Source organism: Spermophilus citellus, assembly GCF_964194105.1.
Source record: "Spermophilus citellus genome assembly, chromosome: 12".
NCBI classification, from domain to species: Eukaryota; Metazoa; Chordata; class Mammalia; order Rodentia; family Sciuridae; genus Spermophilus; species Spermophilus citellus.
Window position 1 is genome coordinate 63,326,320 of NC_138198.1, and position 22,651 is coordinate 63,348,970.

Here is a 22,651-nt window from a genome sequence, read left to right on the forward strand (position 1 = left end):
GAGCAGTATTAAAGGCAGGCCTATTTGATCACTCCAGGTCCACAGGAAGGGTGTCCAGTCCACCCTACATTAGGCAAATGAGAGGCAAGGGAGCTTATTGTGGACACTGTCTTGGGCTGTGCCCCTCATGGAAACCTCCAGCCAGAGGTTATGATGAGTGTCTATATGGAAGAAGATGAGGGCCATGTGGCAGTGTTTTGGTTTGAATTGTGGTGTGGCAGTGGGAAGAGATGACTGGGTCCACCTGGGCTTGAACTCTGGTGTGAGTCCCCTTGGAGACTGAGTTCTGGAACTGACCTCAGAGAAGTATTGCCGTGAATAGTGTCGGGATGTTAGGAGGCCACGCATGAGAGTCGCCCTTGGAAACTGAGATCTAGGCCCAGGCTGGCTTTCCACAGAGCACTGGGAATCTCAGCCCGGATATCACATGATTTTATTCTTAAAGACCTGGCAGCCATCGTGGAGAGTCCAAACACACGTGGACCTCACATTGTAGACCTCAATGGGCCTGGCTTCCTGTGACCTTTTGGCCACTCTTTGGGAAGCCTTGTTTGTGAGAGTTCCCCAGAGCTTTCGTTGAAATGAGCTTCCTCACCATTGAATGGTTCCCGAAGGAATGGAAACCCACAGTGCCTCCAACTTCATCCTTTAAAAATGGCTAGCTAGATAAATACCATGACATTTTTGAAATTCCCATGACCAGGTGGCACTGGAGAACCTTTGGATGTCCTGTTGCTGATCATGAGTGTACCAGACAGTGCCTTGATTGACTGGGTTTCATGAAAATGGTGTAAAACAGAGATGCCAGTAAGTTGGGGCCTGCTGAGTAGTGGGCCTAGAGCAGTGGTGTGCAGGTGTGTGATAAAACATCTGTGGTGGGGCCATGTGGATCTGCCATTGGGTTCCAAATGGCTTGTGACTGACATGGTGCAGTGAGCAGACCCTTCTATGTAAAGGCATCTTGTTATATGGAGAGGTTTCAGGGCAATGTTCAGAATCAGGTTGCTATGGTCAAGGGGGCAAGCTCTGTGGGATAGAAGCCTGGCTGGTGCATTCTCCTAGGACCTTGACCCACCACACGTGGCAGAACTCCCTCCAGCACTGTGTCCCAGTTGAACTCCTTGTATTTCCTGAAGCAAATTCCAAACTCCCAGTGCAGCAGCAAGAAACACCACGAAAAGTGGAGGATGACCAAATGGCTTCACAGTCCACACACGGAGACACTTAGACCCCAGTGGCCACAGTTTACCTGCAAAGAGAGAATTCAGCACTTCTGCCTCATGTTCATTGGAAAATCAGAAACCATGTCCTCCAGGTCACATAGATGCAGACCTGGTTTGATGGTCTCACTACAAAGGAAGCTAAAGCTCCTGACAACAACATATATTTCAAGTGCCCAACCTCAGAAGCAGTTTCTCACAAAGTCTTTAGGCCAGCAGAGCTCCACGTTTGTGGAGTGTTTACCCTGTCCCTTACTCATGGAAACTAGTCTACCACCTCCAAGGTTGTGAACTCCTGAGCATTTTCCATTCCACATATGTATTCACAGCATTTCTAACTCTTCTCCTCAAATTGTGTCTTACTTATTGTGAAGGTAATGTCAAGGCAATGTTCTGGATGAGAGTGGGAAGATTTTTTTGTAGCACATATTGGCCTACACATTGGATTCATTTTCCTATTTTCCGTTCGAAATACTGAATCCCTGACACTAACCCATACCCTACTAGATTGTGACTACGAATACTAATGTGATGGAGAAAAATAACTCAAACAGAATAGAAATACAGGCAGTTCAGAGCAGGCCTGGTGTATAGTTGGACTGGCCTTTGGCATTATAAAGTGTAGGTGTTATAAATCTAGTCCAATTTAATAGAAATAGTTCTCCATGTGTTTTGAATGTTAACAAATATGTGAATTCCTGTCTCCCTTTCTCTGTAGCCTATTCAGCAACATGCATTTTTACATGCACATATAGAATCCTACCTCCTATCCCACGTCCATTCTTGTGAGGTGGCTGACTTGGCAGATACAAACTGTGAGAAGAGATCACTCCTCCTAAACGCTGTTGGAACTGAGAATTCAACCTCCAGGTGAGCTTCCCACTTGAACAACATGATACATAAATACATGTTCAGTAAAATAAATATTTTTGGATCTGTGGATGATAAATATTTCATGATGAATTTCGATTGGCATATATATTTCTACTCTTTAATGTCTGTGTTTGTGTGTGTGTTTTTCTTTTGTGTATATATATATATATATATATATATATATATATATATATATACACACACACACACACACACACACATACACACACTCTCCAGATTTTTCAAAATATGAAATGTATGTGTCATATTATATACTCCCTAAATTCATTCATGTTCATATATGTGGATTTATAATCAACTTTTCACAAGATTATTCTCAGAAATAGTCATCCACCTGAAATACATATTTGTTTCCTAGTGCTGAAATCCTAATATTTCTACAGTAACTGACCCAGTTTAACATGAATGCAAGTAGATTCCTATGGGACATGATGTGTATTTTGACGTTCATTTTTATTCAACACTGGTACATTACTATTTCTTCAGTTGATGCACATCATAGGATATGTATTTCATCCTCAAGTTCACAAATTTCTAGGCATTTATTTCCCTTTCAATCACTTCCTGCTTCAGAACACATGTATTCCTCCACGTTTCTTGACTGGTCTTTTCATGAGACTTCTTTCCAAACACATTCTTTTCCATTTCCATAATCCCTTGTGAAGCAAAACTCACACCCCCTTCATGGTAAACCATAACCCCAATATCACCATTAGATGTATAACTGGTTAGAATGAATGGTTGTGTATCAATATTAGATTTCCTATATATTTTCAGATGTCAATGCAATCCATTATTTAAAGTGGAACCTGTTATACTATTTATTCACAGTATGGTCTATTCATGCATTATCTCTATATTCATAGACCCAGGGTACACCTATTTGTACCCCCAAAGGCTAATTTATATGTCTTCAACATATTACTCCCAGAAATGGTGGAAGAAACACTCATGTCACCTGATGTACATATACATTTTATCACAGTGATATTCTGGACACAAAATGCAAAGGCCACACTTATGATTGCACCAAAGCCTCATTGGAAAGTGAGCATGGATTACTAAAAACATCCTTGTCCAGGTTGCCTAATGCTCTCAAATGTCAATGCTATTGGTGACTACACATTTGTTTCTTCCTAAGATGATATATTCAACCTCAACCCTGTTGAAAATGTCTAATCCACTCACTCACTTTATACTTTTCCTGATTTCCTAATGTCTCTATTGATATCTGCTTTCCTACATATGTTCCCCAGTTCATCATTGTGACTGACTCTTCACATGTGCTGACGTTTACATTCACTCTCTAACCGACACCCTATTGCTAAAGAACTTTTGGTCCAAATTGCATACTCACTCTTCTTCCAAAACTTACCAACTATCTTCCTAATCCTACCTACTATCCCTTTTTGACTGGATGTTCTCTTCTACATTCAATCATCCAAGGTACAAGGTCCCATGCCATTGTTTATCGATTTATCTGAGACATCTGTGCAGAAAGTCATTCAAAGCTAAGTATCCCAATCAAGGGCCCAATGCCCTTCTGGCCTTCAAATCTTACTTGGATTTCTGTTTTCATACATATATTTCACCTATATATTATTATAAATATCGCAGGTTCCCAATACCATTCTTCATCCAGCAGAGTGATTCCTAAGCCACATCAAACAGGTTCTTAACCCTAAACATACACTCTTCCCTCAATCTAACTTTACAGAAGAGCAGGGACAGAGTGGGTCTTACAATACAGGAATGTGGGGGATCTTCCACCTGCTGAGAACCTCAAAGGTCCATGCAGAAATGATCCCTGGAGAAGATGTAGGCAGCTATGAAGGACCTGAGAGAGCAGAAGTCATCTTCCATGGCAAACAACCTGGTCAGGATGAAGGGATGTGTCTGAATGAGCCTCTCTCTTCTTAATGTAGACAAGATGGACCAAAGCAGGCCTGTGTGGAGAGCTGTTCCTTGGTGCCTATGGTTGATATTCCATTCTAACTTGTGAAAGTGTCACAGGAAGGAGGGGCAGCCTCCATCTCATGGGAGCCTTGGAAGCAACTGTTAGGACACAGTGGTTGCCAAGGCAGTGACCTCATTCAGTTCCTGAAGGAAGTGACCTCACCTCACTTCCTTGGTGATGGAACTCTCTGAACTTGGGATCCAGGAAGCCAGGCACCCAGAGCCAGTCCCAGTCCCAGTCCCAGTGGGCTCACTTGTTTGGATTTACCAAGGACAGAGTCAGTCTTTCTTGGTACCCACTGAGGTGAGGATTGCCAAATGCCAGGAAAGCTCTGCAGAGGGGCCTTTCCTGAGAAAGCAGGTAGTGGCTCACCGCTGGCTCCTGACAACTTCACAGAGTTGGCCAAGGAGGCCAGACGTGAGACAGGACAGGCCCTTTCGGGGGAACATCATATGGCCCAGCAGTCAGACGACACTCCGGGTAGTCACAGACCAACTTGGAAGGAGGTGCCTTTGTGGGTGTGGGTGTGAGTTTGTGGTTTTGTCTCATGTTCTGAGAATAGGTAGGAAAGGCGGTTTGTTTGGTTTGGAGTGGACTGTTTCTAGTAAGGCTTTTGACAAGGCGAGTGTTTCTATGTTTGTGTATCCCACTGTGGCCCTGGTTGTAGACATTAGAAAAGAGAATGCATCAATGGATGTGTCCTGTCTAGTAGAAAGCTTCCCAGCATTCATCCTGCCCAATTTATGAATGGACTGCGGCTTGCCTTATGGATGGGCAACACCTACTATCTTCCTAAGTTCCTGTTTTCTTTCTGAATTCTGGCCACTCTCCAGAATAGGCTCATGGTTTTGTGTCCAAGATATGTACCACCTCCAAGCTCGGTGACATGGCCATGTACTGGATAGTTGAAAGGAATGGTGAGCATCTCAGAAAACTCAGATATCAGTGTGACCAGGAAAGTCTCCCTGGAGAAACCCTGCTTTGGGCCTTTGGCTTACCTATCCTTCTGTGGCCCTGAATGTCAGGAAGGCCTTTGCCTCAGGGCACCCCTTTGTGAAGCCTGAAGAAAACAGTTTTCAAATGGAAATGAATGGGCATCACCTGTGGCTCTTTGCTTAATTGCTTTGCAAAGGGATGTGTCTGAATCAGCCTCTTGGCCCTGTGTGAGGCTGTGGCTTAGATTGTCAGCACCTGGTGGATCCAAAGAAAGATCCCATGTGTGCATCCAAAGCCAAATTGGCACAAAAGCAGTCATCCTGGATGAGGTCTCTCGCCTTCCTCTGTAAGGTTCCTGACCTCCATCAAGTGAGAATAGGGATCCTTTGTGTCAAATGAGTCCTTCAAAGCCATGCAGAGGCTAGCCCATAGGTGCTTGGGTTTTCTCATGACTCCAGGTCACACAAAGAATCTATACCCGGCAGTCAGTAGGCCTCCAATTGGAGAAGTAGAGCAGTATTAAAGGCAGGCCTATTTGATCACTCCAGGTCCACAGGAAGGGTGTCCAGTCCACCCTACATTAGGCAAATGAGAGGCAAGGGAGCTTATTGTGGACACTGTCTTGGGCTGTGCCCCTCATGGAAACCTCCAGCCAGAGGTTATGATGAGTGTCTATATGGAAGAAGATGAGGGCCATGTGGCAGTGTTTTGGTTTGAATTGTGGTGTGGCAGTGGGAAGAGATGACTGGGTCCACCTGGGCTTGAACTCTGGTGTGAGTCCCCTTGGAGACTGAGTTCTGGAACTGACCTCAGAGAAGTATTGCCGTGAATAGTGTCGGGATGTTAGGAGGCCACGCATGAGAGTCGCCCTTGGAAACTGAGATCTAGGCCCAGGCTGGCTTTCCACAGAGCACTGGGAATCTCAGCCCGGATATCACATGATTTTATTCTTAAAGACCTGGCAGCCATCGTGGAGAGTCCAAACACACGTGGACCTCACATTGTAGACCTCAATGGGCCTGGCTTCCTGTGACCTTTTGGCCACTCTTTGGGAAGCCTTGTTTGTGAGAGTTCCCCAGAGCTTTCGTTGAAATGAGCTTCCTCACCATTGAATGGTTCCCGAAGGAATGGAAACCCACAGTGCCTCCAACTTCATCCTTTAAAAATGGCTAGCTAGATAAATACCATGACATTTTTGAAATTCCCATGACCAGGTGGCACTGGAGAACCTTTGGATGTCCTGTTGCTGATCATGAGTGTACCAGACAGTGCCTTGATTGACTGGGTTTCATGAAAATGGTGTAAAACAGAGATGCCAGTAAGTTGGGGCCTGCTGAGTAGTGGGCCTAGAGCAGTGGTGTGCAGGTGTGTGATAAAACATCTGTGGTGGGGCCATGTGGATCTGCCACTGGGTTCCAAATGGCTTGTGACTGACATGGTGCAGTGAGCAGACCCTTCTATGTAAAGGCATCTTGTTATATGGAGAGGTTTCAGGGCAATGTTCAGAATCAGGTTGCTATGGTCAAGGGGGCAAGCTCTGTGGGATAGAAGCCTGGCTGGTGCATTCTCCTAGGACCTTGACCCACCACACGTGGCAGAACTCCCTCCAGCACTGTGTCCCAGTTGAACTCCTTGTATTTCCTGAAGCAAATTCCAAACTCCCAGTGCAGCAGCAAGAAACACCACGAAAAGTGGAGGATGACCAAATGGCTTCACAGTCCACACACGGAGACACTTAGACCCCAGTGGCCACAGTTTACCTGCAAAGAGAGAATTCAGCACTTCTGCCTCATGTTCATTGGAAAATCAGAAACCATGTCCTCCAGGTCACATAGATGCAGACCTGGTTTGATGGTCTCACTACAAAGGAAGCTAAAGCTCCTGACAACAACATATATTTCAAGTGCCCAACCTCAGAAGCAGTTTCTCACAAAGTCTTTAGGCCAGCAGAGCTCCACGTTTGTGGAGTGTTTACCCTGTCCCTTACTCATGGAAACTAGTCTACCACCTCCAAGGTTGTGAACTCCTGAGCATTTTCCATTCCACATATGTATTCACAGCATTTCTAACTCTTCTCCTCAAATTGTGTCTTACTTATTGTGAAGGTAATGTCAAGGCAATGTTCTGGATGAGAGTGGGAAGATTTTTTTGTAGCACATATTGGCCTACACATTGGATTCATTTTCCTATTTTCCGTTCGAAATACTGAATCCCTGACACTAACCCATACCCTACTAGATTGTGACTACGAATACTAATGTGATGGAGAAAAATAACTCAAACAGAATAGAAATACAGGCAGTTCAGAGCAGGCCTGGTGTATAGTTGGACTGGCCTTTGGCATTATAAAGTGTAGGTGTTATAAATCTAGTCCAATTTAATAGAAATAGTTCTCCATGTGTTTTGAATGTTAACAAATATGTGAATTCCTGTCTCCCTTTCTCTGTAGCCTATTCAGCAACATGCATTTTTACATGCACATATAGAATCCTACCTCCTATCCCACGTCCATTCTTGTGAGGTGGCTGACTTGGCAGATACAAACTGTGAGAAGAGATCACTCCTCCTAAACGCTGTTGGAACTGAGAATTCAACCTCCAGGTGAGCTTCCCACTTGAACAACATGATACATAAATACATGTTCAGTAAAATAAATATTTTTGGATCTGTGGATGATAAATATTTCATGATGAATTTCGATTGGCATATATATTTCTACTCTTTAATGTCTGTGTTTGTGTGTGTGTTTTTCTTTTGTGTATATATATATATATATATATATATATATATATATATATATATATACACACACACACACACACACACATACACACACTCTCCAGATTTTTCAAAATATGAAATGTATGTGTCATATTATATACTCCCTAAATTCATTCATGTTCATATATGTGGATTTATAATCAACTTTTCACAAGATTATTCTCAGAAATAGTCATCCACCTGAAATACATATTTGTTTCCTAGTGCTGAAATCCTAATATTTCTACAGTAACTGACCCAGTTTAACATGAATGCAAGTAGATTCCTATGGGACATGATGTGTATTTTGACGTTCATTTTTATTCAACACTGGTACATTACTATTTCTTCAGTTGATGCACATCATAGGATATGTATTTCATCCTCAAGTTCACAAATTTCTAGGCATTTATTTCCCTTTCAATCACTTCCTGCTTCAGAACACATGTATTCCTCCACGTTTCTTGACTGGTCTTTTCATGAGACTTCTTTCCAAACACATTCTTTTCCATTTCCATAATCCCTTGTGAAGCAAAACTCACACCCCCTTCATGGTAAACCATAACCCCAATATCACCATTAGATGTATAACTGGTTAGAATGAATGGTTGTGTATCAATATTAGATTTCCTATATATTTTCAGATGTCAATGCAATCCATTATTTAAAGTGGAACCTGTTATACTATTTATTCACAGTATGGTCTATTCATGCATTATCTCTATATTCATAGACCCAGGGTACACCTATTTGTACCCCCAAAGGCTAATTTATATGTCTTCAACATATTACTCCCAGAAATGGTGGAAGAAACACTCATGTCACCTGATGTACATATACATTTTATCACAGTGATATTCTGGACACAAAATGCAAAGGCCACACTTATGATTGCACCAAAGCCTCATTGGAAAGTGAGCATGGATTACTAAAAACATCCTTGTCCAGTTTGCCTAATGCTCTCAAATGTCAATGCTATTGGTGACTACACATTTGTTTCTTCCTAAGATGATATATTCAACCTCAACCCTGTTGAAAATGTCTAATCCACTCACTCACTTTATACTTTTCCTGATTTCCTAATGTCTCTATTGATATCTGCTTTCCTACATATGTTCCCCAGTTCATCATTGTGACTGACTCTTCACATGTGCTGACGTTTACATTCACTCTCTAACCGACACCCTATTGCTAAAGAACTTTTGGTCCAAATTGCATACTCACTCTTCTTCCAAAACTTACCAACTATCTTCCTAATCCTACCTACTATCCCTTTTTGACTGGATGTTCTCTTCTACATTCAATCATCCAAGGTACAAGGTCCCATGCCATTGTTTATCGATTTATCTGAGACATCTGTGCAGAAAGTCATTCCAATCTAAGTATCCCAATCAAGGGCCCAATGCCCTTCTGGCCTTTAAATCTTACTTGGATTTCTGTTTTCATACATATATTTCACCTATATATTATTATAAATATCGCAGGTTCCCAATACCATTCTTCATCCAGCAGAGTGATTCCTAAGCCACATCAAACAGGTTCTTAACCCTAAACATACACTCTTCCCTCAATCTAACTTTACAGAAGAGCAGGGACAGAGTGGGTCTTACAATACAGGAATGTGGGGGATCTTCCACCTGCTGAGAACCTCAAAGGTCCATGCAGAAATGATCCCTGGAGAAGATGTAGGCAGCTATGAAGGACCTGAGAGAGCAGAAGTCATCTTCCATGGCAAACAACCTGGTCAGGATGAAGGGATGTGTCTGAATGAGCCTCTCTCTTCTTAATGTAGACAAGATGGACCAAAGCAGGCCTGTGTGGAGAGCTGTTCCTTGGTGCCTATGGTTGATATTCCATTCTAACTTGTGAAGGTGTCACAGGAAGGAGGGGCAGCCTCCATCTCATGGGAGCCTTGGAAGCAACTGTTAGGACACAGTGGTTGCCAAGGCAGTGACCTCATTCAGTTCCTGAAGGAAGTGACCTCACCTCACTTCCTTGGTGATGGAACTCTCTGAACTTGGGATCCAGGAAGCCAGGCACCCAGAGCCAGTCCCAGTCCCAGTCCCAGTGGGCTCACTTGTTTGGATTTACCAAGGACAGAGTCAGTCTTTCTTGGTACCCACTGAGGTGAGGATTGCCAAATGCCAGGAAAGCTCTGCAGAGGGGCCTTTCCTGAGAAAGCAGGTAGTGGCTCACCGCTGGCTCCTGACAACTTCACAGAGTTGGCCAAGGAGGCCAGACGTGAGACAGGACAGGCCCTTTCGGGGGAACATCATATGGCCCAGCAGTCAGACGACACTCCGGGTAGTCACAGACCAACTTGGAAGGAGGTGCCTTTGTGGGTGTGGGTGTGAGTTTGTGGTTTTGTCTCATGTTCTGAGAATAGGTAGGAAAGGCGGTTTGTTTGGTTTGGAGTGGACTGTTTCTAGTAAGGCTTTTGACAAGGCGAGTGTTTCTATGTTTGTGTATCCCACTGTGGCCCTGGTTGTAGACATTAGAAAAGAGAATGCATCAATGGATGTGTCCTGTCTAGTAGAAAGCTTCCCAGCATTCATCCTGCCCAATTTATGAATGGACTGCGGCTTGCCTTATGGATGGGCAACACCTACTATCTTCCTAAGTTCCTGTTTTCTTTCTGAATTCTGGCCACTCTCCAGAATAGGCTCATGGTTTTGTGTCCAAGATATGTACCACCTCCAAGCTCGGTGACATGGCCATGTACTGGATAGTTGAAAGGAATGGTGAGCATCTCAGAAAACTCAGATATCAGTGTGACCAGGAAAGTCTCCCTGGAGAAACCCTGCTTTGGGCCTTTGGCTTACCTATCCTTCTGTGGCCCTGAATGTCAGGAAGGCCTTTGCCTCAGGGCACCCCTTTGTGAAGCCTGAAGAAAACAGTTTTCAAATGGAAATGAATGGGCATCACCTGTGGCTCTTTGCTTAATTGCTTTGCAAAGGGATGTGTCTGAATCAGCCTCTTGGCCCTGTGTGAGGCTGTGGCTTAGATTGTCAGCACCTGGTGGATCCAAAGAAAGATCCCATGTGTGCATCCAAAGCCAAATTGGCACAAAAGCAGTCATCCTGGATGAGGTCTCTCGCCTTCCTCTGTAAGGTTCCTGACCTCCATCAAGTGAGAATAGGGATCCTTTGTGTCAAATGAGTCCTTCAAAGCCATGCAGAGGCTAGCCCATAGGTGCTTGGGTTTTCTCATGACTCCAGGTCACACAAAGAATCTATACCCGGCAGTCAGTAGGCCTCCAATTGGAGAAGTAGAGCAGTATTAAAGGCAGGCCTATTTGATCACTCCAGGTCCACAGGAAGGGTGTCCAGTCCACCCTACATTAGGCAAATGAGAGGCAAGGGAGCTTATTGTGGACACTGTCTTGGGCTGTGCCCCTCATGGAAACCTCCAGCCAGAGGTTATGATGAGTGTCTATATGGAAGAAGATGAGGGCCATGTGGCAGTGTTTTGGTTTGAATTGTGGTGTGGCAGTGGGAAGAGATGACTGGGTCCACCTGGGCTTGAACTCTGGTGTGAGTCCCCTTGGAGACTGAGTTCTGGAACTGACCTCAGAGAAGTATTGCCGTGAATAGTGTCGGGATGTTAGGAGGCCACGCATGAGAGTCGCCCTTGGAAACTGAGATCTAGGCCCAGGCTGGCTTTCCACAGAGCACTGGGAATCTCAGCCCGGATATCACATGATTTTATTCTTAAAGACCTGGCAGCCATCGTGGAGAGTCCAAACACACGTGGACCTCACATTGTAGACCTCAATGGGCCTGGCTTCCTGTGACCTTTTGGCCACTCTTTGGGAAGCCTTGTTTGTGAGAGTTCCCCAGAGCTTTCGTTGAAATGAGCTTCCTCACCATTGAATGGTTCCCGAAGGAATGGAAACCCACAGTGCCTCCAACTTCATCCTTTAAAAATGGCTAGCTAGATAAATACCATGACATTTTTGAAATTCCCATGACCAGGTGGCACTGGAGAACCTTTGGATGTCCTGTTGCTGATCATGAGTGTACCAGACAGTGCCTTGATTGACTGGGTTTCATGAAAATGGTGTAAAACAGAGATGCCAGTAAGTTGGGGCCTGCTGAGTAGTGGGCCTAGAGCAGTGGTGTGCAGGTGTGTGATAAAACATCTGTGGTGGGGCCATGTGGATCTGCCATTGGGTTCCAAATGGCTTGTGACTGACATGGTGCAGTGAGCAGACCCTTCTATGTAAAGGCATCTTGTTATATGGAGAGGTTTCAGGGCAATGTTCAGAATCAGGTTGCTATGGTCAAGGGGGCAAGCTCTGTGGGATAGAAGCCTGGCTGGTGCATTCTCCTAGGACCTTGACCCACCACACGTGGCAGAACTCCCTCCAGCACTGTGTCCCAGTTGAACTCCTTGTATTTCCTGAAGCAAATTCCAAACTCCCAGTGCAGCAGCAAGAAACACCACGAAAAGTGGAGGATGACCAAATGGCTTCACAGTCCACACACGGAGACCCTTAGACCCCAGTGGCCACAGTTTACCTGCAAAGAGAGAATTCAGCACTTCTGCCTCATGTTCATTGGAAAATCAGAAACCATGTCCTCCAGGTCACATAGATGCAGACCTGGTTTGATGGTCTCACTACAAAGGAAGCTAAAGCTCCTGACAACAACATATATTTCAAGTGCCCAACCTCAGAAGCAGTTTCTCACAAAGTCTTTAGGCCAGCAGAGCTCCACGTTTGTGGAGTGTTTACCCTGTCCCTTACTCATGGAAACTAGTCTACCACCTCCAAGGTTGTGAACTCCTGAGCATTTTCCATTCCACATATGTATTCACAGCATTTCTAACTCTTCTCCTCAAATTGTGTCTTACTTATTGTGAAGGTAATGTCAAGGCAATGTTCTGGATGAGAGTGGGAAGATTTTTTTGTAGCACATATTGGCCTACACATTGGATTCATTTTCCTATTTTCCGTTCGAAATACTGAATCCCTGACACTAACCCATACCCTACTAGATTGTGACTACGAATACTAATGTGATGGAGAAAAATAACTCAAACAGAATAGAAATACAGGCAGTTCAGAGCAGGCCTGGTGTATAGTTGGACTGGCCTTTGGCATTATAAAGTGTAGGTGTTATAAATCTAGTCCAATTTAATAGAAATAGTTCTCCATGTGTTTTGAATGTTAACAAATATGTGAATTCCTGTCTCCCTTTCTCTGTAGCCTATTCAGCAACATGCATTTTTACATGCACATATAGAATCCTACCTCCTATCCCACGTCCATTCTTGTGAGGTGGCTGACTTGGCAGATACAAACTGTGAGAAGAGATCACTCCTCCTAAACGCTGTTGGAACTGAGAATTCAACCTCCAGGTGAGCTTCCCACTTGAACAACATGATACATAAATACATGTTCAGTAAAATAAATATTTTTGGATCTGTGGATGATAAATATTTCATGATGAATTTCGATTGGCATATATATTTCTACTCTTTAATGTCTGTGTTTGTGTGTGTGTTTTTCTTTTGTGTATATATATATATATATATATATATATATATATATATATATATATATATATATACACACACACACACACACACACACATACACACACTCTCCAGATTTTTCAAAATATGAAATGTATGTGTCATATTATATACTCCCTAAATTCATTCATGTTCATATATGTGGATTTATAATCAACTTTTCACAAGATTATTCTCAGAAATAGTCATCCACCTGAAATACATATTTGTTTCCTAGTGCTGAAATCCTAATATTTCTACAGTAACTGACCCAGTTTAACATGAATGCAAGTAGATTCCTATGGGACATGATGTGTATTTTGACGTTCATTTTTATTCAACACTGGTACATTACTATTTCTTCAGTTGATGCACATCATAGGATATGTATTTCATCCTCAAGTTCACAAATTTCTAGGCATTTATTTCCCTTTCAATCACTTCCTGCTTCAGAACACATGTATTCCTCCACGTTTCTTGACTGGTCTTTTCATGAGACTTCTTTCCAAACACATTCTTTTCCATTTCCATAATCCCTTGTGAAGCAAAACTCACACCCCCTTCATGGTAAACCATAACCCCAATATCACCATTAGATGTATAACTGGTTAGAATGAATGGTTGTGTATCAATATTAGATTTCCTATATATTTTCAGATATCAATGGAATCCATTATTTAAATTGGAACCTGTTATACTATTTATTCACAGTATGGTCTATTCATGCATTATCTCTATATTCATAGACCCAGGGTACACCTATTTGTACCCCCAAAGTCTAATTTATATGTCTTCAACATATTACTCCCAGAAATGGTGGAAGAAACACTCATGTCACCTGATCTACATATACATTTTATCACAGTGATATTCTGGACACAAAATGCAAAGGTCACACTTATGATTGCACCAAAGCCTCATTGGAAAGTGAGCATGGATTACTAAAAACATCCTTGTCCAGGTTGCCTAATGCTCTCAAATGTCAATGTTATTGGTGACTACACATTTGTTTCTTCCTAAGATGATATATTCAACCTCAACCCTGTTGAAAATGTCTAATCCACTCACTCACTTTATACTTTTCCTGATTTCCTAATGTCTCTATTGATATCTGCTTTCCTACATATGTTCCCCAGTTCATCATTGTGACTGACTCTTCACATGTGCTGACGTTTACATTCACTCTCTAACCTACACCCTATTGCTAAAGAACTTTTGGTCCAAATTGTATACTCACTCTTCTTCCAAAACTTGCCAACTATCTTCCTAATCCTACCTACTATCCCTTTTTGACTGGATGTTCTCTTCTACATTCAATCATCCAAGGTACAAGGTCCCATGCCATTGTTTATCGATTTATCTGAGACATCTGTGCAGAAAGTCATTCAAAGCTAAGTATCCCAATCAAGGGCCCAATGCACTTCTGGCCTTCAAATCTTACTTGGATTTCTGTTTTCATACATATATTTCACCTATATATTATTATAAATATCGCAGGTTCCCAATACCATTCTTCATCCAGCAGAGTGATTCCTAAGCCACATCAAACAGGTTCTTAACCCTAAACATACACTCTTCCCTCAATCTAACTTTACAGAAGAGCAGGGACAGAGTGGGTCTTACAATACAGGAATGTGGGGGATCTTCCACCTGCTGAGAACCTCAAAGGTCCATGCAGAAATGATCCCTGGAGAAGATGTAGGCAGCTATGAAGGACCTGAGAGAGCAGAAGTCATCTTCCATGGCAAACAACCTGGTCAGGATGAAGGGATGTGTCTGAATGAGCCTCTCTCTTCTTAATGTAGACAAGATGGACCAAAGCAGGCCTGTGTGGAGAGCTGTTCCTTGGTGCCTATGGTTGATATTCCATTCTAACTTGTGAAGGTGTCACAGGAAGGAGGGGCAGCCTCCATCTCATGGGAGCCTTGGAAGCAACTGTTAGGACACAGTGGTTGCCAAGGCAGTGACCTCATTCAGTTCCTGAAGGAAGTGACCTCACCTCACTTCCTTGGTGATGGAACTCTCTGAACTTGGGATCCAGGAAGCCAGGCACCCAGAGCCAGTCCCAGTCCCAGTCCCAGTGGGCTCACTTGTTTGGATTTACCAAGGACAGAGTCAGTCTTTCTTGGTACCCACTGAGGTGAGGATTGCCAAATGCCAGGAAAGCTCTGCAGAGGGGCCTTTCCTGAGAAAGCAGGTAGTGGCTCACCGCTGGCTCCTGACAACTTCACAGAGTTGGCCAAGGAGGCCAGACGTGAGACAGGACAGGCCCTTTCGGGGGAACATCATATGGCCCAGCAGTCAGACGACACTCCGGGTAGTCACAGACCAACTTGGAAGGAGGTGCCTTTGTGGGTGTGGGTGTGAGTTTGTGGTTTTGTCTCATGTTCTGAGAATAGGTAGGAAAGGCGGTTTGTTTGGTTTGGAGTGGACTGTTTCTAGTAAGGCTTTTGACAAGGCGAGTGTTTCTATGTTTGTGTATCCCACTGTGTCCCTGGTTGTAGACATTAGAAAAGAGAATGCATCAATGGATGTGTCCTGTCTAGTAGAAAGCTTCCCAGCATTCATCCTGCCCAATTTATGAATGGACTGCGGCTTGCCTTATGGATGGGCAACACCTACTATCTTCCTAAGTTCCTGTTTTCTTTCTGAATTCTGGCCACTCTCCAGAATAGGCTCATGGTTTTGTGTCCAAGATATGTACCACCTCCAAGCTCGGTGACATGGCCATGTACTGGATAGTTGAAAGGAATGGTGAGCATCTCAGAAAACTCAGATATCAGTGTGACCAGGAAAGTCTCCCTGGAGAAACCCTGCTTTGGGCCTTTGGCTTACCTATCCTTCTGTGGCCCTGAATGTCAGGAAGGCCTTTGCCTCAGGGCACCCCTTTGTGAAGCCTGAAGAAAACAGTTTTCAAATGGAAATGAATGGGCATCACCTGTGGCTCTTTGCTTAATTGCTTTGCAAAGGGATGTGTCTGAATCAGCCTCTTGGCCCTGTGTGAGGCTGTGGCTTAGATTGTCAGCACCTGGTGGATCCAAAGAAAGATCCCATGTGTGCATCCAAAGCCAAATTGGCACAAAAGCAGTCATCCTGGATGAGGTCTCTCGCCTTCCTCTGTAAGGTTCCTGACCTCCATCAAGTGAGAATAGGGATCCTTTGTGTCAAATGAGTCCTTCAAAGCCATGCAGAGGCTAGCCCATAGGTGCTTGGGTTTTCTCATGACTCCAGGTCACACAAAGAATCTATACCCGACAGTCAGTAGGCCTCCAATTGGAGAAGTAGAGCAGTATTAAAGGCAGGCCTATTTGATCACTCCAGGTCCACAGGAAGGGTGTCCAGTCCACCCTACATTAGGCAAATGAGAGGCAAGGGAGCTTATTGTGGACACTGTCTTGGGCTGTGCCCCTCATGGAAACCTCCAGCCAGAGGTTATGATGAGTGTCTATATGGAAGAAGATGAGGGCCATGTGGCAGTGTTTTGGTTTGAATTGTGGTGTGGCAGTGGGAAGAGATGACTGGGTCCACCTGGGCTTGAACTCTGGTGTGAGTCCCCTTGGAGACTGAGTTCTGGAACTGACCTCAGAGAAGTATTGCCGTGAATAGTGTCGGGATGTTAGGAGGCCACGCATGAGAGTCGCCCTTGGAAACTGAGATCTAGGCCCAGGCTGGCTTTCCACAGAGCACTGGGAATCTCAGCCCGGATATCACATGATTTTATTCTTAAAGACCTGGCAGCCATCGTGGAGAGTCCAAACACACGTGGACCTCACATTGTAGACCTCAATGGGCCTGGCTTCCTGTGACCTTTTGGCCACTCTTTGGGAAGCCTTGTTTGTGAGAGTTCCCCAGAGCTTTCGTTGAAATGAGCTTCCTCACCATTGAATGGTTCCCGAAGGAATGGAAACCCACAGTGCCTCCAACTTCATCCTTTAAAAATGGCTAGCTAGATAAATACCATGACATTTTTGAAATTCCCATGACCAGGTGGCACTGGAGAACCTTTGGATGTCCTGTTGCTGATCATGAGTGTACCAGACAGTGCCTTGATTGACTGGGTTTCATGAAAATGGTGTAAAACAGAGATGCCAGTAAGTTGGGGCCTGCTGAGTAGTGGGCCTAGAGCAGTGGTGTGCAGGTGTGTGATAAAACATCTGTGGTGGGGCCATGTGGATCTGCCATTGGGTTCCAAATGGCTTGTGACTGACATGGTGCAGTGAGCAGACCCTTCTATGTAAAGGCATCTTGTTATATGGAGAGGTTTCAGGGCAATGTTCAGAATCAGGTTGCTATGGTCAAGGGGGCAAGCTCTGTGGGATAGAAGCCTGGCTGGTGCATTCTCCTAGGACCTTGACCCACCACACGTGGCAGAACTCCCTCCAGCACTGTGTCCCAGTTGAACTCCTTGTATTTCCTGAAGCAAATTCCAAACTCCCAGTGCAGCAGCAAGAAACACCACGAAAAGTGGAGGATGACCAAATGGCTTCACAGTCCACACACGGAGACACTTAGACCCCAGTGGCCACAGTTTACCTGCAAAGAGAGAATTCAGCACTTCTGCCTCATGTTCATTGGAAAATCAGAAACCATGTCCTCCAGGTCACATAGATGCAGACCTGGTTTGATGGTCTCACTACAAAGGAAGCTAAAGCTCCTGACAACAACATATATTTCAAGTGCCCAACCTCAGAAGCAGTTTCTCACAAAGTCTTTAGGCCAGCAGAGCTCCACGTTTGTGGAGTGTTTACCCTGTCCCTTACTCATGGAAACTAGTCTACCACCTCCAAGGTTGTGAACTCCTGAGCATTTTCCATTCCACATATGTATTCACAGCATTTCTAACTCTTCTCCTCAAATTGTGTCTTACTTATTGTGAAGGTAATGTCAAGGCAATGTTCTGGATGAGAGTGGGAAGATTTTTTTGTAGCACATATTGGCCTACACATTGGATTCATTTTCCTATTTTCCGTTCGAAATACTGAATCCCTGACACTAACCCATACCCTACTAGATTGTGACTACGAATACTAATGTGATGGAGAAAAATAACTCAAACAGAATAGAAATACAGGCAGTTCAGAGCAGGCCTGGTGTATAGTTGGACTGGCCTTTGGCATTATAAAGTGTAGGTGTTATAAATCTAGTCCAATTTAATAGAAATAGTTCTCCATGTGTTTTGAATGTTAACAAATATGTGAATTCCTGTCTCCCTTTCTCTGTAGCCTATTCAGCAACATGCATTTTTACATGCACATATAGAATCCTACCTCCTATCCCACGTCCATTCTTGTGAGGTGGCTGACTTGGCAGATACAAACTGTGAGAAGAGATCACTCCTCCTAAACGCTGTTGGAACTGAGAATTCAACCTCCAGGTGAGCTTCCCACTTGAACAACATGATACATAAATACATGTTCAGTAAAATAAATATTTTTGGATCTGTGGATGATAAATATTTCATGATGAATTTCGATTGGCATATATATTTCTACTCTTTAATGTCTGTGTTTGTGTGTGTGTTTTTCTTTTGTGTATATATATATATATATATATATATATATATACACACACACACACACACACACACACACACACATACACACACTCTCCAGATTTTTCAAAATATGAAATGTATGTGTCATATTATATACTCCCTAAATTCATTCATGTTCATATATGTGGATTTATAATCAACTTTTCACAAGATTATTCTCAGAAATAGTCATCCACCTGAAATACATATTTGTTTCCTAGTGCTGAAATCCTAATATTTCTACAGTAACTGACCCAGTTTAACATGAATGCAAGTAGATTCCTATGGGACATGATGTGTATTTTGACGGTCATTTTTATTCAACACTGGTACATTACTATTTCTTCAGTTGATGCACATCATAGGATATGTATTTCATCCTCAAGTTCACAAATTTCTAGGCATTTATTTCCCTTTCAATCACTTCCTGCTTCAGAACACATGTATTCCTCCACGTTTCTTGACTGGTCTTTTCATGAGACTTCTTTCCAAACACATTCTTTTCCATTTCCATAATCCCTTGTGAAGCAAAACTCACACCCCCTTCATGGTAAACCATAACCCCAATATCACCATTAGATGTATAACTGGTTAGAATGAATGGTTGTGTATCAATATTAGATTTCCTATATATTTTCAGATGTCAATGCAATCCATTATTTAAAGTGGAACCTGTTATACTATTTATTCACAGTATGGTCTATTCATGCATTATCTCTATATTCATAGACCCAGGGTACACCTATTTGTACCCCCAAAGGCTAATTTATATGTCTTCAACATATTACTCCCAGAAATGGTGGAAGAAACACTCATGTCACCTGATCTACATATACATTTTATCACAGTGATATTCTGGACACAAAATGCAAAGGTCACACTTATGATTGCACCAAAGCCTCATTGGAAAGTGAGCATGGATTACTAAAAACATCCTTGTCCAGGTTGCCTAATGCTCTCAAATGTCAATGTTATTGGTGACTACACATTTGTTTCTTCCTAAGATGATATATTCAACCTCAACCCTGTTGAAAATGTCTAATCCACTCACTCACTTTATACTTTTCCTGATTTCCTAATGTCTCTATTGATATCTGCTTTCCTACATATGTTCCCCAGTTCATCATTGTGACTGACTCTTCACATGTGCTGACGTTTACATTCACTCTCTAACCTACACCCTATTGCTAAAGAACTTTTGGTCCAAATTGTATACTCACTCTTCTTCCAAAACTTGCCAACTATCTTCCTAATCCTACCTACTATCCCTTTTTGACTGGATGTTCTCTTCTACATTCAATCATCCAAGGTACAAGGTCCCATGCCATTGTATATCGATTTATCTGAGACATCTGTGCAGAAAGTCATTCAAATCTAAGTATCCCAATCAAGGGCCCAATGCCCTTCTGGCCTTCAAATCTTACTTGGATTTCTGTTTTCATACATATATTTCACCTATATATTATTATAAATATCGCAGGTTCCCAATACCATTCTTCATCCAGCAGAGTGATTCCTAAGCCACATCAAACAGGTTCTTAACCCTAACCATACACTCTTCCCTCAATCTAACTTTACAGAAGAGCAGGGACAGAGTGGGTCTTACAATACAGGAATGTGGGGGATCTTCCACCTGCTGAGAACCTCAAAGGTCCATGCAGAAATGATCCCTGGAGAAGATGTAGGCAGCAATGAAGGACCTGAGAGAGCAGAAGTCATCTTCCATGGCAAACAACCTGGTCAGGATGAAGGGATGTGTCTGAATGAGCCTCTCTCTTCTTAATGTAGACAAGATGGACCAAAGCAGGCCTGTGTGGAGAGCTGTTCCTTGGTGCCTATGGTTGATATTCCATTCTAACTTGTGAAGGTGTCACAGGAAGGAGGGGCAGCCTCCATCTCATGGGAGCCTTGGAAGCAACTGTTAGGACACAGTGGTTGCCAAGGCAGTGACCTCATTCAGTTCCTGAAGGAAGTGACCTCACCTCACTTCCTTGGTGATGGAACTCTCTGAACTTGGGATCCAGGAAGCCAGGCACCCAGAGCCAGTCCCAGTCCCAGTCCCAGTGGGCTCACTTGTTTGGATTTACCAAGGACAGAGTCAGTCTTTCTTGGTACCCACTGAGGTGAGGATTGCCAAATGCCAGGAAAGCTCTGCAGAGGGGCCTTTCCTGAGAAAGCAGGTAGTGGCTCACCGCTGGCTCCTGACAACTTCACAGAGTTGGCCAAGGAGGCCAGACGTGAGACAGGACAGGCCCTTTCGGGGGAACATCATATGGCCCAGCAGTCAGACGACACTCCGGGTAGTCACAGACCAACTTGGAAGGAGGTGCCTTTGTGGGTGTGGGTGTGAGTTTGTGGTTTTGTCTCATGTTCTGAGAATAGGTAGGAAAGGCGGTTTGTTTGGTTTGGAGTGGACTGTTTCTAGTAAGGCTTTTGACAAGGCGAGTGTTTCTATGTTTGTGTATCCCACTGTGTCCCTGGTTGTAGACATTAGAAAAGAGAATGCATCAATGGATGTGTCCTGTCTAGTAGAAAGCTTCCCAGCATTCATCCTGCCCAATTTATGAATGGACTGCGGCTTGCCTTATGGATGGGCAACACCTACTATCTTCCTAAGTTCCTGTTTTCTTTCTGAATTCTGGCCACTCTCCAGAATAGGCTCATGGTTTTGTGTCCAAGATATGTACCACCTCCAAGCTCGGTGACATGGCCATGTACTGGATAGTTGAAAGGAATGGTGAGCATCTCAGAAAACTCAGATATCAGTGTGACCAGGAAAGTCTCCCTGGAGAAACCCTGCTTTGGGCCTTTGGCTTACCTATCCTTCTGTGGCCCTGAATGTCAGGAAGGCCTTTGCCTCAGGGCACCCCTTTGTGAAGCCTGAAGAAAACAGTTTTCAAATGGAAATGAATGGGCATCACCTGTGGCTCTTTGCTTAATTGCTTTGCAAAGGGATGTGTCTGAATCAGCCTCTTGGCCCTGTGTGAGGCTGTGGCTTAGATTGTCAGCACCTGGTGGATCCAAAGAAAGATCCCATGTGTGCATCCAAAGCCAAATTGGCACAAAAGCAGTCATCCTGGATGAGGTCTCTCGCCTTCCTCTGTAAGGTTCCTGACCTCCATCAAGTGAGAATAGGGATCCTTTGTGTCAAATGAGTCCTTCAAAGCCATGCAGAGGCTAGCCCATAGGTGCTTGGGTTTTCTCATGACTCCAGGTCACACAAAGAATCTATACCCGGCAGTCAGTAGGCCTCCAATTGGAGAAGTAGAGCAGTATTAAAGGCAGGCCTATTTGATCACTCCAGGTCCACAGGAAGGGTGTCCAGTCCACCCTACATTAGGCAAATGAGAGGCAAGGGAGCTTATTGTGGACACTGTCTTGGGCTGTGCCCCTCATGGAAACCTCCAGCCAGAGGTTATGATGAGTGTCTATATGGAAGAAGATGAGGGCCATGTGGCAGTGTTTTGGTTTGAATTGTGGTGTGGCAGTGGGAAGAGATGACTGGGTCCACCTGGGCTTGAACTCTGGTGTGAGTCCCCTTGGAGACTGAGTTCTGGAACTGACCTCAGAGAAGTATTGCCGTGAATAGTGTCGGGATGTTAGGAGGCCACGCATGAGAGTCGCCCTTGGAAACTGAGATCTAGGCCCAGGCTGGCTTTCCACAGAGCACTGGGAATCTCAGCCCGGATATCACATGATTTTATTCTTAAAGACCTGGCAGCCATCGTGGAGAGTCCAAACACACGTGGACCTCACATTGTAGACCTCAATGGGCCTGGCTTCCTGTGACCTTTTGGCCACTCTTTGGGAAGCCTTGTTTGTGAGAGTTCCCCA